The sequence below is a fragment of the Peromyscus californicus genome, unplaced genomic scaffold (assembly GCF_007827085.1).
Source record: "Peromyscus californicus insignis strain IS unplaced genomic scaffold, ASM782708v3 Scaffold_5__1_contigs__length_169319896, whole genome shotgun sequence".
Taxonomy (NCBI): Eukaryota; Metazoa; Chordata; class Mammalia; order Rodentia; family Cricetidae; genus Peromyscus; species Peromyscus californicus.
Window position 1 is genome coordinate 92715315 of NW_026294573.1, and position 6000 is coordinate 92721314.

Genomic DNA, 6000 nt, shown 5'->3' on the forward strand with positions numbered 1-6000 from the left:
ATAGGTGTTTTGTCTACATGTATAGCTGCATACTATGTGTGTGTAATGCCCACAGAGACCAGAAGGGGGAGTGAAATCTCCTGGAAAAAGAGTTACAGATGGTTGTGAGCTGGGAGTCAGTCCTGGGTCCTCTGGAAGAGCAAGCAGTGCCCTCAACCTCTAAGCCATCTCTCCAGCCTCTCTTTCCACTACTTTGGGTGTTTCTAAGCCTGCCTCCATTCAAATTAGAGTGTTCCCAGGGAATTTGACCCCTTATCCACTGCCTTTTTGGATAAGGAACTCTGTCAGTAGGGCAAGGTAGAAGTCAGGCAAGCCTTCTGTGGCTCCTTAATAATGACTGAAATGCAGGCTGAGGTCTTCTATGCTTTCTCTCAGACACAAAATCTGTCTACACACACACACACACACACACACACACACACACACACACACACACCACATGAAAGTAGAAGGGAATTTTCTAGGGGCCAAGGGTGCCAGTGAGGCATGGTGACAGAGATAATAGAGGCTAACAAGGATGGGAAAAGTGAGAACAAGATAAACTAATACATCTGTATGAAAATATCATAATGAAACCCATTACTTTGTATACTAACTAAAAAGATTAATAAGAGATACTGTAGACCAAACCAACAAAGACTGATTGCTGCTAAAAAAATAAGTAAATAAATAACAAAGATGGCTTTAGCTATACATCCCATTGCACTGCAAAAAGGCAAACATGATTTCTTCTATTTTATTATCCTGGGCCACAGGAAGTAGGAAACTGGGACTGGGTTGGCCAGCCCCTTCCACATGACACTAGAAAAACTCCCTCAGGAGTCCTGGGGAGACGGCTCAGTGGGTAAGAGCACTTACTCACAAGCATGTGGACTTGAATTCAAATTCCCAGCCTCCATGTAAAAAGCCAGCATGGATGCATTCACACCTGTACTCCCAGTGCTGTTGGGGCAGACAGAAGATCACTGGGGCTTACTGGCTGCCAGCCTAGCTCTGGGTTCTGCACGAGACCCTGTCTCAAAGGATTAAGGCAGAGAAGATAGATCAGGGCACCTGACATCCTCCTCTGGACTCTGTGAGCACACCCACACTTACATATGCACATACCCCTACCCCTCACATGAAGACCCCCTCCAAATGACACCATGAAAAGCCTCTCCAAATGGCACTATACAACCCCTCTCCAAATGATACTATAAAAACAATAACAAAAACCCTAGAAAACTCCATCTCACTTAATAAATCATCACTCTATGTTCCGCACCCAGAAACCAGGGAACCTCAGCCTCATTGCCCACAACCAGTTGCCCGGGCTTCACCGTTTGAAGACACTTCAGCCACAGGTTTTACATCCAACATCCTCTCTGCAGGATGAAGAAGTTACAATCCTGTTCTGTCGCCCAAGTTCAGTGCACCACAAAGAAGCCTCGAGAGACAGCGGAAAGGAGAGAGACAAATGATTAGTTATCATCCTGTGAATAGCTAGATAAATATTGACTAAGAGTGCCCAGGAAAAGAAGCGTTCAGAGCTGCCTGCAAAAATTAGCTTCCCTCCTCCTCCCTCCCCCTCCCGTTCAGCAGCTTTGCAGTGAGAATCTGGCTTCTTTATTTCTCGCAGTGGGAGCTGCCATTTTAATGACTCAGCGCAGCACTGCTTCAGCGGGCGGTCCTGCCTCAGGTGGCAGATCAGGCCTGGGAGAATTGAGGTCTCATTTAAACTAAGTCAGAAATTTCCCAACTTGTTTTAAAATGAAATAGATTTGTAAAAATAACAATAATAATTATTTGACATCCTATTATGGCTCCCAGATCGAAATTTAACCTTTAAAGTAGAATCCATCGTTTCCTTTTTCCAGGGAAATGCACTTTCTTGGCTCCTGGGCCAGGCATTTCCCACCTGAGCTAAAAAGTTTCCTGGCTCAAATAAGTCTCTTGAAGTGAGTAAACAGTCCCAGAGGAGCTCAGTTCTTCATGAGGTGAGCCTGGTTGCAATGTTTGTTATTGTTCACAATTAGGTATTTTCAGTTTTACATGTAATTTTCTTCATACTTCTAGCCTTCAAAGATGTGTCTAGGCCTAAAATCGTGTGTGTGTATATAACATCAAAGTAGCGGTGTCTACGGGACAAAGGGGAATCAGGTGAGGGGGAGAGGGAGCATACGCATGTCTGGAAATGTAAAATTTAAGTGTATCGAACCCTGGAGAATGGTTATTTCTCCAGGCAACATGTCGTTTTTCAAATAGCCTTGATAGGATTTTATTTCCATTTTTAGATAGTGGTATGTAGCTTACAGGCAACAGAATGCACCAATCATCACCCAGTCTACCAGCTTTCTCAGTCCAAGGTACCTGGGTCTTTATCTGTCACATGCAGATCCGCTGTGGCCCAGGTGAAAGATGGCAGGCCTCTGCTGGGGTGTTGGGGTTAAGTGAGGTGCTGCTTATGCTCAACGGTCTTCTGATTTGCCCCCTCCACCAGCATCCTGACCGAAGACCCTGGGGCCTCTGGTCCCACCGCATCTTCCAACTCTAGTGTTTGGTACCCTCTTCCCTCCGTGTGTGGTGAAACAATGATCTTAGCTGGCGTCAAAGCCAGGGTGAAGAAGTATTAGGTCCTGAGGGTGGAGCCCTTGGGAATGGGATTTGGGCCCTTAGAGGAAGAGGCCGGAGAGCTGTGCTCTACAACTCAAAAGACAGTTCCCACAGACTCGCCAACACAGGCATTCTGGTCTTGGATTTCTCAGCCACGGTGACTGTAAGGCATGCATTTCTGTGGCTTGTTCTGGTGTCTGAACTTTAGGGTGCACTGCTCCAGTACCCTGTGGGGCTGTGATGTGCTCAACCTCTCACACCTTCTACTTCAGGACCACACGGTGGGGCTGGGACCCTCCTACCCCTCCAGCCATTTGCTCAGTCTCCTCCAACTGTGTCTCCCTCCCTCCTCTTTTTCAAATCTCTAACCAACCTTATGGCACTTCCCTTCCATCTTGGAGGAATGTTTTTTTGTGCCTTGTTCACAGACTTCGCCTCCCACGTGTCTGTCAACTTCCTCAAAGACTTGGTATCTGCAAGGATGAGCTCACCAAGCAGTTCCCTTATTTATTCTTAAGCTTGTCCCACCAGCTGGTCTCTTTGATTGCCATGTCTACCGAGGACCCTAAGCATGTGGCGTTTCCCGGTTGGCCTCTCAGCCCTCAGGCCTGTTCCTATGTGCCAACTTGTGAGGTTCCCTCAAGCAGCCTCTCTGGAGGTCAGTTGACACTTGGCCATCCTCACCTTGCCTTCCATGATTTTCCACGAATGTGACAGACATGTCAAGTGCTGTTGCCGCCTTTCTGATTTGCCACTGTGTGCTGTGATAGCTGGATTCTCACTCAGTGTGTCCTGACTGTGACCTTCCCACCCGTGTCATGGTGACCTGACTAAATATTCGTCAAGCTCCCCGGTACCTGTTCTGTCTCCTCCAGTAGTGTGGTATTTCCTACAGTAAGTGCAATCGTGTGAGTGGGCGTACTAGTTTTCTTCTATTGCTATGATAAGACATTATGACCACGACAACTTATAAAAGGACATGTTTAATTGGGCTTCGGGTTCCAGAGGGTTAGAGTCCAGGGTGGCAGAGAAAAGGCATGGCTGCAGGAACAGCTGGGAGCTCATATTTTGATCCAGATGTTGGATGGAGAGAGCTGATCCAAAATGGTGTGAGTCCTTTGAAACCTTAAAACCTGCTACCACTGACATCTAAAACAGCTGTCAACTGGGGACCATTTTCGTCCAAACCACCAGAGTTGGGGTGAAGCTTGTCCCACCTCCAACCCCTCCCGCTCTGCTCCTCTTGCTTCAGATGGAGATGGCACAGCCTGCCACCTGTAATCACTGGCTGGAACAGGAGTCCCTGTCTCCCTCTTCTCTTATCTACTCCCAATTTGTGAAGAACACCCACACTGGGTATGAATGAAAAAAATGACCTTTTAAAGTGCTCACTCTAAAATCTCTGAGCTTCTTTAAAAAATAAATCTTAATTTTTTTTCACTCTGGAGAAGTTCATACAAGTATCCAAAGAAATATGATCATATCTACTTCCCATTTCCCTCCTCCAACTCTCCCTGTATCTGCCCATTAGGTTCCACTCCCAATTCCATGTCTTTTTTCTTTAAATAACCCAATAAGTTTAATTGGTGCTGCTCACAAGTTCATGGGTGTGAGGCCACCCACAGGAACATGGGAAGCCCACCAGTGGGAGCACCCTCAAAAAACAATGATTCTCCCTCCCCAGCAATAACAACAGGGGTGGGTCCTAGAGAGTGCCTCCCCTGTCTATGATGGAATTTTGACTGGCTTGACTTTGTACGGGTAACCACAGGTGCTATGAAGCCATGAGTGTGACAGCTCTGTCCCATCCGGAGGACAGCATTTTGCAACACTCCCTCCCATCCTCCGGCTTGTCCATCCTGTCTGTCCTCTCTTCTACAGTTTTCCCTGAGCCTTAGCAGGGAGGAGAAGATGCCTACTTAGGAATAACCACTGTGGCTCTTGTTTTCAACATTTTGACCAGTTCTGCATCTCTTCATTACTGCTGCCCACTATGAAAAGAAGTTTCTCAGAGCCTCTTTGTTACAGCGATTATGTTCATCCTAACAAATTCAAATGCGTGAGGAGAGAGAATCTTACAGTGGATTTGTCTTAGTTAGGGTTTCTATCGCTGTGAAGAGACATGATGACCCTGGCAACTCTTATATAGAAAAAACATTTAATTAGGGTGGCTTTACATTATCAGAAGTTTAGTCCATTATCATCGTGGTACAACATGGTGGTACATAGGCAGACATGATGCTGGAGAAGGAGCTGAGGGTCCTACATCTTGACCTGCAGGCAACAGGAAATGGTCTGGAACACTGGGTGTAACTTGAGCATAGGAGATCTCAAAGTCCACCCCCACAGTGATACACTCCCTCCAACAAGGCCACACTTCATAATAGTACCACTCCCTATGAGCTTATGGAGGCCAATCACATTCTAACTACCTCAAATCATAACCAGAATTCCCAGGGACCAGAATTCCCAGGGACCAAAAAGGGGGTGTACTCATAGTAAAGTGGGGGCATAATCTTTAGAAGGGACAGAGAATTAAAGAACTATTTCTTTGTGTATGAATAATTTTCTTTGGTTTTTTTTTTGGTGACAAGGTATTGTCATATAGCCCTGGTTGGCCATGAACTTGTGGCAACCCTCTCGCCTCAGCCCCCTGTGTGCTGAGATTACAGGCATTTATCCCATGCTCAGCTCTGTGTGAATAATATTTAGTGATTCTGCTCATGGAACTGGGAACCTGCATCTATGTATGCCAGGTAGAAAGGAAGCTGTGATTCAGAGGAAAGGAAGAAGGAAGCAGGGCGCAGAAAATCCAGCCCTCCCCGACCCTGTCGGGAGACAGTGCACATGCCGTGGAATCCTTCTGTACACTGTGACTATGTGTTACTCTCATTGGCTAATAAAAAGCTCACAGGCTGGTAGCCAGGCAGAAAGTATGGGGGGGACAGCTATATATTTCTTAAAGAAATTGCAGCCTTCCATGTCTTTGTCCGAGTTCCTAGCACTGTATCTGCTATGTGATAGGCACTCCTTAAATGTTTGTAGAATGAATAGTTCAGGGGAAAAAAATGAGTATACCATGTTGGAGCTTCCAAGACTTTTCTGTTGTTATTTTTTAAGTTGGAAAGGCATGAAAGTTGTTAGAGTTCCCTTCTGGTAATGATGTTGGGAAGATGGGTCCCTATAAGAGAAAGAATTAATTTTCCCACTAGGAAAATCCAGAAGTCATTGAAATTAGAATACACACCTGAACTCATGGCAGCCTGAAGAACTCATCTTCAAATGGGCTTATTCCCAGAGTAGTTAGAATACACACACAATCTCTGAATTCTGTTTGTCCATTCAGCAAAAATCGATGGAGCCTACCCAATGCATCAGGCTCTACTCTGGGGACACAGTGGCCAACAT